Raw genomic sequence first — 11,834 nt, 5'->3', positions numbered from 1 at the left:
TGCTACAAAAAATTGGTATTAACACTATCTCTAATTGTTGTTGTTGCGGGACTCCAGTAGAGGAAACTACAAACCACCTATTTGCTACTAGCGAGACATCAAAAAGGATATGGATAACAATTGCTACACCTCTGGGATTCCAACCACAAAGTAGCATAATTTTCAGCATCATAAACCAACGGTGGAGCATGCAAGCAAAGAATTCCATCCACAAATTTCTCCTACAAATTACCTCAATCATTATATGCTCGGAATTATGGAAGATAAGATGTGGAAAGAAATATGAAAATAAATCAATATCAACTTTCAGGATATGCCAACAAGTATTGTTTCAGGCAAAGGTCTCTTTGGGAAAAAAGTACAGTCAAATGGATTGGGAATGGCCATGGAGCAAAGTATGTCAAGCTGTAGAAGCATACAGGCCAAAAATTCAAAGTTTGATGGTTAAATGGGACATGCAGAAGGGGATGCATGGAAGCTGAACACAGACGGAAGTTACATGGTTAATAAGGGCAAAGCAGGTATTGGTGGTGTTATTAGGAAGAAAAATGGACAAATGGTAATGGCCTATGCCGCACCTATCCAATTCTTAACTAATAACTACTCGGAGGTTCAAGCGGCACTAAAAGGAATTCTTTGGTGCTACAATCAAAGCTGCATTAACCTCACCCTTGATATGAATTCACTGTTGGTTGTCAATATGATACTAGGGAAATTCAAGCCTCCATGGAATTTACACAATGACATCTCCCAAATTCAAAACAAGGTATCTCAATATGGCATCTCTGTAAAGCACTGCTTCAGGGAAGGAAACGAGGTGACAAACTCGCTATCCAAATATGTGACTTCATTTTTTTATAGCCAATTATTCTTCAATGAAACTAGTTTGCCTAATGAAGCTAGAGACGCCCTTCGAATGGACAAAATACAAATTCCAGCTTTTAAGATAAGGGCAAAAAATATTCTGGTTGGTTCTTTGAACCACCATAAGCACCATCGAAAGAGCTACAATGTACTCGAATCCGTAGGCATGTATTTGGCTATTTATTCATGGAGGTTTTGGTTTTATGTCACCCTCCTTTGTATCTTTTTCTCATCAAATAAACAAGGTAGGGGTGCATTCATGTTGGTGGTCCAGTAATAGAAAAGTTGATCCTATAATTGGATAAGTTGATCCTACAATTTGATAAAATCTGGATTTGAACAACTGCAGTTGACAACATATACCTTCATCTTGGTATTCACTGAAAGATAAGAAAACTGAGAATTAGAATCAGAACATAACATAAAGCTAAATCCAGAATGATCAATGCAAAGTAAAAGAGAGAAAGGGATAGGCCTTCTGTTATTGCAATTCAATAGGTCAATAAAATAGAATCATGAGAATTGTAATTCATTTTCTGTATAAAAAAAAAAAGAAGAGAAAATCTTGAAAAAAGTATTGCATCACTGGGGTGAACCAACAGTTATGCATATTATTATAACAGAGATTTTGTTTCAAAGTACACATTACATTACCTATTCCAATCAACATAATATTTTAGGCAATTAAAGTTACACATTACATGACCTATTTCAATCAACATAATATTTTAGGCAATTAAAGTTTACTGCTGATGCAATTGTCCAAAAGTTTAACTGGTGAAGCACTTATAAAAAGTCTTTATGGCAAGCCTTGCACATGCAAGCATAACAATTATAAATTCAGTTAGTTTAAAGGACAGACAACTCATATAAAGAAAATACTATCTTGTCAAAGAAGCATTTATCAAACTTACAATACTGTAATTATTATTCTTTAAAGAGATAGAGAAGGAGGAAGTCAGGTTGTAATTTTAATTACCTTTGTTCCATGAGTATACTGGTCACTGGAACATCTAGGTACAAGTCAAAGTCAAAAGCAACCTGCAGCATAGACTTCATTTTCCTGCAAAACAACTATCAATATATTGAAGAACATGATATTAATTACATGATATGGAATCAATTAGGATATTTGAGAACTGCTACATTTACACTTGTTGCTGAACTTTCTATGTTTTACCAACTTAAACATTTTTATTCTCTGTGTAAAAGCATAGGAGTTGGCAGGACAACATCCAAACATTTGAGCTATTCCAAAGGAGTTGATTGAAATACATCGCAAATTTCTTAAGGATTAATCTTCATTTGCAACACATATTTTAATCCATCGTGAGACAATAGTTTCTGATTTCTCCACATTGAAGAATGACAGAACTCCTTTTCAGAGCTACATCGCAATCATTAATATTATACAATAAAATTTACAGCAACAACATTATGTAAATTTGCATTTTCAAAGAGAAAGAAAAGATTAGTAATCAAGTATACATCAATCCATCAAAACGTTAATGTTGTTCTTCAATCTAGCCCCAAAAAAGTTTTTCTGGTAATATTGGTGTAGCGTAGCTAAGCTGGTGAAAGAAAAGTGGACAGGTAAGCTTTATGATGTCAAGCAAATTGAGAGAGGCAAGTGATTTCTTCATTTCTCTCTTATTCATTCCCATTTGAGCATTCATATGGCTGTTATGGAGTATTTCCGTGATTGTTAATTGACAAGATTCATTTTTGCAAGAAAGTTCAGAGAGAAATCATGAATCATAAGTCCTTAAGGCATCACAATATCATTAGATTCAAGGAGGTAATACGTCATTCTAAGAGTAAATATTTAAAAAAGAAAAGAAAAAAAAGAGAGTAAATATTTAACGAAGTTATTTATATTAAAATTTGTTTGTTCCTTGTTTTTATTACCTTTTCTAAAGTCCAACTACTTCGACAACTGAATCCTACTATAATCCATATTAAAAACTACTACAATAACAGTTATAAATAGAGAACAAAGACTGACAATATTCTCAATAAAGAAAAACTAAACACAAAAGTCTAAATAAAGAGGGCTTTTTAGTACAAAAAATCAGTAACAAATATCTATGATCTGCTACGAAATGAACTTTCACAATTCTGCCCTAACCATACACTATCACCATGCATTAAAGATCTACTATGATCAAAAGTCAGACAATAGGGAGCTTCATGATTATTTAAGCTTATAGTTCTCCCTGAACTTCATACCAATTTCCTAGCATTGATTTTTTCCCTTCTCAAAAATAAAATAATTTAATTGTTGGTAATACAGTCACTTGCCCCAATATATAACTATAATTTTTTATAACTATATTTGAAAGGTTAAAGGTTTGCTGTTGTTTCTGGATGATGGGATAAAAGAAAAAGAAAACTTAAAATAATATTGTGTCTTTAATAAAAATGTAATGTGCTATTACCTATTAGAGATGTAGAAATGATCTTCATTTTCTCTGCAACTCAACCCTCAAATATAGCAGAAGTTTTCACCTTCTCTTTCCCATTCATTTCTTTTTCCTCCTCTAAATCTATGTAATAAACATATCAATGTAACTGTTTTTGCAGTCTATTATATATAAATCTTTGGTTCATGGATTTCCTGCAGTCCCCTTGTATAACTAATGGATCAGATATGCTGTACTCTTTAATGAGGGGCAAAGAAAGATATAAAATTTTTCCATCGAAGCACATACCTCATAGTATTTTGAAGGGGATTGAGAGTATAGAAAATTATCCAAGAAAGCATCCAATATATTTTATCAGCAATATATGAAACATGTCTGCATCAACCAAGTTCTGATGCAAGAGTTGCCAAGCTGTGAAACATGATACCTTAGAAATTGAGTTTACATAACAGCAGAACATGTTAGTCTACATTCAGTCATAGGTTAATAGTAAATACTGCTATATAGTCAGAACCATGCTTTATTGAAATAACGAGAAAGTTTTTTATAGGATGTACAAATATGATCATAAGTATTCTTTCAATAAACAAATTGTTCATATTTCTACTTATGTCCCTGGGCAAAAGATGCCATATAAACATGAGAAGTTTATAAGTTTAGCAGAATCCTTTTGGTGGTAAATAAGAAGCAAGACTAAATTTTGTCAAACATTTTTAGGAGTGAAAGAATAGGCTCAACTATAATAATTACCAAGTAATTTTATGCTTGAACTGAGCCCTCGACAAAGAGTTGAATTGGGTTTTTTCTTTTTTTTGTGTCTGCTACTACACTGTAGATAAAAAAAATAGACTCAATTAAATCAGCGTGTTCTCCTTCTTCACAAAAGAGCACTCGGTTCTGCAAGAATCGTCATCTTCTTTTCCTAATTATCTTTTCTCAATCGCTAAAAGCATCACTGAAAAGGTTCAAATATTCTCTTTATCAATCTCTAAAGCTCAAAAATACAGAAAGATAGCTTTTAAAAGCTTCCTTCTACTATATTTCTTGCTTCTTTGACTTCAAAATTATAGTATAGTAGCTACTGTTAAATAGATCAAGTGGTTGTGACCTTTTCAGTTAGATGCGGGCATAACTAAATCTCTTGCAATGTCAAAAAGATTGATCCATATGAATTGTGTGTCACATTTTAAAACTCCGACGCTACGCAAGTATTTTTCAGATTAAAAAAAGAACATGATAGAAGCATAGAATAGAGGAAATTAAAATTGGTAAATACATACACGGTGTTTCCAGGCAGTTCTATTGAGTACATCCAAAATGTACTTCCTGGCCTTCGAATTCTTGCCTAAGATCAACTCTCCAGTTTGTGATTAATATTGCAGACTCAATCTTTAATTCTTCTAGAACTACGTAACATGGCCAGCTACAATGATTGCATGCTGTTTCTTTATATCTAAATTAGTGGAACAGATCGTGTGTTAAAAATGAATCTGTGAAGATTATCAATGTCAGAAGAAATATGCGACAACATACAAACAAATAAACTGTATCCGACAACCAGTTCGGGTTCATGCCGGGACGTTCGACTACAGAAGCTATACACCTTGTTATAAGATTGGTGGAACTGTACAGAGAGAGGAAGAAGGATCTGCGCATGGTGTTTATTGACCTAGAGAAAGCGTATGACAAGGTTCCTAGAGAAGTTCTTTGTAGATGCCTGGAGGCAAAAGGTGTGTCGGTTCCCTACATTATGGCGATTAAGGACATGTATGATGGGGCTAAGACTCGGGTTAGGACAGTAGGAGGCGACTTTGAGCAATTTTCGGTTATAATGGGGTTACACCAAAGTTTTGCGCTCAATCCGTTCTTATTCGCCCTGGTGATGGACGCGTTAACACACCATATTCAAGGAGAAGAGGTACCATGGTGCATGTTATTCGCCGATGACATAGTTCTGATTGATGAGTCGCGAGCCGGGGTTAACGAGAGGCTGAAGGTTTGGAGACAGTCTCTTGAGTCTAAGGGTTTCAAGCTGAGCAGGACGAAGACGGAATACTTGGAGTGTAAGTTCAGCGCTGAGCCGGGGGAAGTGAGCGTGGATGTGAGGCTTGGATCACAGGTCATTCAGACTAGAGGCAGCTTCAAGTACCTTGGTTCAGCATGGGGGAGGGGGGAGTGGGGAGAGGAGATCGACGAGGATGTCACACACCGTATTGGGGTAGGGTGGATGAAGTGGAGGTTAGCATCTGGAGTCCTGTGTGACAAGAGAGTGTCACCGATACTCAAAGGTAAGTTCTATAAAGCGGTGGTTAGACTGACAATGATGTATGGGGCTGAGTGTTGGCCCGTTAAGAACTCTCATATCTAGAAGATGAAAGTAGCAGAGATGAAGATGTTAAGGTGGATATGCGAGCACATTAGGATAGATAAGGTTAGGAACGATGATATTCGGGAGAAGGTGCACGTGACTCCCATTGATGACAAGATGCGGGAAGCGAGACTTAGATGGTTCAGACATGTTCAGAGGAGAAGCCCAGATGCTCCGGTACGGAGGTGTGAGCGGCTGGTTGTGGAGGGCACGAGAAGAGGTAGAGGGTGGCCTAATAAGTATTGGGGAGAGGTGATCAGTAAGGATATGGCGAGGCTCCAGATTTTCGAGGACATAACACTTGATAAGAAGATGTGGAGGTCGAGTATTAGGGTTGTAGGTTATGAGGTATTTGATTCTTGCCTTACTTCGTACCATTGTGGGACTAGCTAGGTAGGGGTTTTGTCTAAGATAGCTAGCGGCAATGTTGTGTCTTACTATTTTGCTTTTCAGTGCATGGCATATTTACTAGCTACCGCTTTGCTTTGCATATTTTTCTGGATTTCATGGTGTTTCTATTTTTCCTGTGATTGATGTGGTGATACTAATATTGTCTCCTTTTGTCTTTTTGTTTTCTTGAGTCGAGGGTCTTTCGGAAATAGTCTTTCTACCCTTCGGGGTAGGGGTAAGGTCTGCATACACACCATCCTCCCCAAACCCCATTAGTGATTTTACTGGGTTGTTGTTGTTGTTGTACTCAATATGATGAATTATTAACTATGAATATTGATGAATACAAGGTGTTCGATGATATGCCTGAAACAAGTAAACTATTTGTTAAGCATTCCTTTTGTTTCTCTTTTGATATATTTGCAAGTAAATTAGGATTCCTTCATTGATGCAAAGTTGTACATTCAGTTACCTTCATGTTTTCATATACAAGGTTTTGTACAGGTGATGTGATTAAGGAATATATATATCTGCTGTAACATAAGAAATTCACAATAGGCACCCACTATACTCTAAACTACTTTAGGCTTGTCAGGATAAATATTAGATGGAAGAAATTACATGTAGAAGACTGCAAAAGTTTCATAAAAAAACTTCAAAGGCACCAAAGCAACAAAACACCATCTTTCTCTATGCTCAGATTTAGGCGCTTTTGAAAAGCATTAAGAAACACATAAAAAAGGAAAAAAGAGACTCGAGAAGGTTGTAATAGAAGATTGATAAAAGTACCAAAGCAATTGAACCCTATTTTTTCCCTTGACAAAACATATGTTTATTACTGACCTTTGGGAATTTTGTTCATAGAGTCTTTCTCTATTCTCATTGATTCTTCTTAATACCATTGACTGCCTTGAAATTGGCACAAAACATTCAGTGAATGCATGCATGTGCAAAATTAGTTATCAAAAGAGCCAAATGGTCAGAAAATTTCACACCCTTCAGTAAATTCGGTTTTATTCTGCGGGAGTCATCCGTGATGGAGGACGAAGGAGAACAGGGTAAAATACGGCTTTCTGTCGTTGCCCTCAGAGTTCTCACCCTTGAAGTTCGGCACTTTGATTTTTGTTTTTGTTTCACAATCTCGTAGAAGATTCTCATGAGATAATTTTGTCACTGAACCCATCTCTAATATTCTGTACTATTTTGGCTGCTTTTTGAGGTGTAAGATTCCTAATGTTCTTTGTGGATCTTTGGTCTTGGTTATTGTGCCTAGCTTTGCCTATTTCTACAGGGGTGGTCATCCTCACCCTCGCTTCAACCACCCTCTCCCATACTTTCATGATATGACTCAATAATTTGATACCCCTATAATTGTTACAACTTTTGATATCACTTTTATCCTTATACAATAGAACCACCGTACTCCACCTCCACTCATCTGGCCTCCTCTTCGCCTTAAAGATAACATTAAACAACCTAGTTAACCACTCCAAACCTGTTCTTTCCACACACTTCCAAAATTCCATCGGAGCCCGATCGCTCTTCCCTACTCATCTTACGCATAACTCCCACGACCTCCTCAACCTCGATACGCCTGCAGTACCCAAAGTCATGGTGACTCTCGGAATGCTCCAATTCGCCTAGCACAATATCCCGATCCCTTCTTCATTCAGAAGTTTAAATTCATCATATTGAGTAAAGAATGAAAAATAACTGGAAGAATAAATCACTAAGATGGAAATTAGCACTAACTACAAAATATAATATTTACAGATATACAATACCCTGAAAGTATGCTTACAAATAGTATTTAAAGTAGCAAAGACCCATCTTCCATCAGCAAGCTGAATAGTACAAATTTCTGCAAAGACAATTGGATTTGGAGTAACTAATTAGTGCCAAAAGTGGGAAAGACAACAACCATCGGGATTATACAATTACATGCACCCGATATATATTTGCATACATGCATGTACAGATCATATAGAATTACTGACATGCATGTAAAAATTCAAGCAAGAAATAATGCGGAAAAGTAGAAAAACTAAAAATAGATGCAAATCTGGACAAACTTTCCCAAGAATCAGGAAGTGATGGGCAAAAATCAAGGCAAGAAAGGAAAAGGTAGGGGAGATCTTACCAGAAGTAGAGAATGAAATAGAAGCTAGAAAATTAGAAATCACAAATGAAAATTTTATTGAAACGATATCCAGAAGGGAAGAGAAAAAATAAGAGAGAAGGAAAGAAAATAGAGTAGACATCAATGTGGAGCTGGTATGAGGAAGAAGAAAAGTTCAGGATCCGGCTCCCCTCCTGTATAGAATTTCTCCAATTTAAGCAGCGCATGTCTAATTTAATGACATATGTCATTTTTCAAATTCAAAAGACAAGATTAAATCAGTCCATAAATTATGGTTAAAATTAAATATTCCTATAATTTAGTTTTTCCTTAAATCTAATTTTTTTTTACTTACATGGATAGTGGGATACGGTACTAGCAAATTAAATCTTTTCATGGATATTTTTATTTATTATTCTTTCATGAATCAAATCTCCAAATTGTTAAACTTTTTTCTCCCCAAATTCCAAATTCCTTCAAATGAGATATTATTTTCACACGGACAATTTCATTTGCGTTCTTCCAACATTTTTGTTTCTTAGAAACCAAATAAATATAGTTTTTTTTTGTAGCAATTGGTTGCATTGATAATTTTTTTTTATTGAAGTTAATGTGAAGAAAAAATAACGAAAAAGACAAATTATTAATTCAGAAGAGGAAAATTGAATACAAAAACCAATTGCAGCTGCATTCTCATCTGAATCATATGCATGATCATCTGAACGAAAAAGTTAATGTGCACATTGTACCAATCATATGCATGCTCATCTGAATCAAATTTCATGCCAAATTTTATTGGCACGTTACATCCACTTTGAAAGTCATTAGATATCTACATAAATCTACATTATAAAAAATATGAATATACAAATAATCTATATTCTTAAATTTTGGAAAAACTGAAAAAATAAAAAATAAGTCTCAAATAATGACTTACAAGACATGGGGTCATCTGCAATCTTATTCATAACTTTTAGCTTTTTTGAACTTTCATTTCGAAACTAAGATTGGAAGTCTATACAAGATTGAATAGAGTCTAATTTTCAAGTGATAAATATAGAGCACTAGGAAGAAGCATGTTCTTTTTTTTTTTTTAAGCTTGCGCGCACCTCGACTAATTCCACGGGATACCTGCCACCTCCCACCAGCAACAGGTACCAGGTAACTCTATCCACCAAGGCTTGGATAAATGGGAAGAAATCACCTAGTATTTGCCTCCGCTGGGATTTGAACCTGAGACCTCATGGTTCTCACCCACTTCATTAACCACTAGGCCACACCCTTGGGTGCGAAACAGTTTGTAATCTTAATTATTCAACTTGCTATGTGTGTTTAAGGAATGCAATTTATCACATTGTTAAATATTGATTTTCTACTTTATTCTCAAAAGTTCAGTTGAGACATTTTATCAAACACATCGTAGATATTTTTTTAACATGGGTAATTTGACACTACAAAAATCACAAGAGGTTTAATTTAACACTATAGAAATCACAAGAAGTGTAAGATTGAAGAAGAACCTGTTTCGTTGCCGTCACTCTTTGCCCACAATAATATTTTGCTCAACAACTCATTTCGTTTTTCTCCTTGCAATTTGGTGTTGTTGTTGTTGTTGTTGTAGTAGTAGTTTGTAAATGGTTTAATCTTTTATTTTTCTTCATTCTCGCGCCAAAGAATCGTTTCCATTGATCCGAAAATATTTTTCCAATCAAAATGAAACTCCAGCAAGATTTTTCGGATAGTTGATTTCTCTTTCCAATTTTGACACTAACCCAACAAGAGAATGTAGTTTAATCATGGTTTAGTCTAAATAAATTTTGATCCTTAGATTTGAAAGATGATAGATGTCATTAAATTAGACATGCATTACGAAAATGAAGAGATATTGTACAGGAGTTGAGCCTCTTCCGTTCAGGTCCCGGTAACTTAATACACGCGTCTTTACGAGAATGAACAAAGAGGGCATTACCAATTTAATCATGAAGTAGATAATATTTACGGAATTGCCCTTCGTTGTACTAAGACTTTCACATATGATTAATGGTGCACATGCCTTTTAATTAGGGGTATTAATGGATATTTAAAAATCGAATTAACCGTACCGTACCGAACTGATTTTTAGATTTCTTTTAATAAAAATAATAGGTTTTATATAAATCTATAATCGTACCGATAATTAGGGTATGTTTTATATTTTATGAAAATAAACCGAAAAAATACCGAACCGTACCGAATAAATTTACATGTGAAAAATATATTTATATATTCGGCAAAGGGCCAAATATATCCCTCTACTTTCGAAAATGATCTAAGAATACACCTCATTATACTATTGGATTATCTATACCCATGCAATTATACTTTGGGTTCAAATATATCCCTCATTTGAACGGAGGGACACGTGTCATCGTCCTGTTGGTCAATTCTAAATATCTCATAATTAATTAAAAAGACCCATTACTCAAACCCGAAAAATAATTTTTTTTGGTTGTAAAAACTGAAAAAAAAACTACATTTTTTTTACTAAAAACTGAAAAAAAAATGAATTTTTGTTTTTCCAGCTTTTACAAAAAAAACTGCTTTAAAAAAATAAAAAATATTTTTTAAAACAATATTTTTGTCAAAACTGGAAAAACAAAATTGAAAAATAATTTTCTAAAGCAATTAAAAGCTGAAAAAAACTGAAATATTTTTAACTAAAAACTGAAAAAATAATAATTGTTTTTTCAGTTTTTACAAAAAAATTGCTTTAGAAAATTGCTTTTTAGTTTTTTTTAGTTTTTACAAAAATATTATTTTAGAAAATATTTTTCAGTTTGTTTTTGTAAAAACTGGAAAAATAATATTTTCGGTTTTTTTTCTTCAGTTTTTAGTAAAAAAAAAAAATCAGTTTTTTCCAGTTTTTACAAAAAAAAGAAAATTGATTTGCAACTCTTTTTTTTCAGTTTTGACAAAAACATTGTTTTAAAAAATATTTTTCAGTTTTTTCTAAAGCAGTTTTTTTGTAAAGACTTAAAAAAAATATTTTCATTTTTTCTAGTTTTTAGTAAAAATAATTTTTGCTTTTTCCATTTTTAATTAATTAGGAGATATTTAGAATTGACCAACATGACGATGACACGTGTCCCTCCATTTAAATGAGGGGTATATTTGAACCCAAAGTATGACTGTAGGGGTATAGATAACCCAATAGTATAACGAGAGATATTTAGAATTAAGTAAGCAACATAATTTACTTCTGACCCAACACTTTGTTCAAAAGGAAGTAAAGATGGATAAAAAGATTGTGACTCAGCCCTGGTATTGAGCTGCCTATATTTTCTTGGCTATAAAGGAATCAGGCCACGTGTAGTTCAGGAATAGGAAGAGCGATGGTGTATGTTGAGGTATCGAGCCGATTGAAGTGCCGTTGAGGTTTCGGTCTGCGGTTCCTGTCATTACATCAAAATGAAATCAAATAGACAAAATTTCATGAAAAACTACAAAATCCTATCTACTCTTCTATCTTGAATCTTTTCTCGGTCCTATTGTGCATCTCGAACTGTTGACTCGTATTCTTGAGGCGAGCTTCTGCTACTTCTAACTTGACTGACCCTATTCTTAAGGCGGGGCTCCTGTTGATTCTGACTTGAACTTGGAAACTGAAAATTGACCATATTCTTCAGTCGGG

General features: G+C 34.3%; 1 long non-coding RNA gene across 9 annotated transcripts; it reads right to left on the bottom strand.

Moving 5' to 3' along the window:
- Positions 1–917: 917 nt before the first annotated feature.
- Positions 918–10,035, bottom strand: LOC104089671 (uncharacterized). 9 transcript variants are annotated; one of them, XR_011408327.1, is made up of 6 exons: positions 8,186–8,361; positions 7,847–7,906; positions 4,038–4,740; positions 3,576–3,698; positions 1,844–1,938; positions 918–1,244 (listed from the first exon to the last, which is right to left on the bottom strand). It is a non-coding gene; the product is annotated as an uncharacterized lncRNA (long non-coding RNA). The 9 variants fall into 9 exon arrangements; XR_011408323.1 differs by having other exon boundaries at positions 3,576–4,116; positions 4,568–4,740; positions 8,186–8,360; XR_011408331.1 differs by having other exon boundaries at positions 4,568–4,740; positions 8,186–8,359.
- Positions 10,036–11,834: the final 1,799 nt, after the last annotated feature.

This window comes from Nicotiana tomentosiformis, chromosome 1 (assembly GCF_000390325.3).
Source record: "Nicotiana tomentosiformis chromosome 1, ASM39032v3, whole genome shotgun sequence".
In the NCBI taxonomy this organism is placed as follows: domain Eukaryota; kingdom Viridiplantae; phylum Streptophyta; class Magnoliopsida; order Solanales; family Solanaceae; genus Nicotiana; species Nicotiana tomentosiformis.
This window is presented reverse-complemented; position numbering and strand designations above follow the sequence as displayed.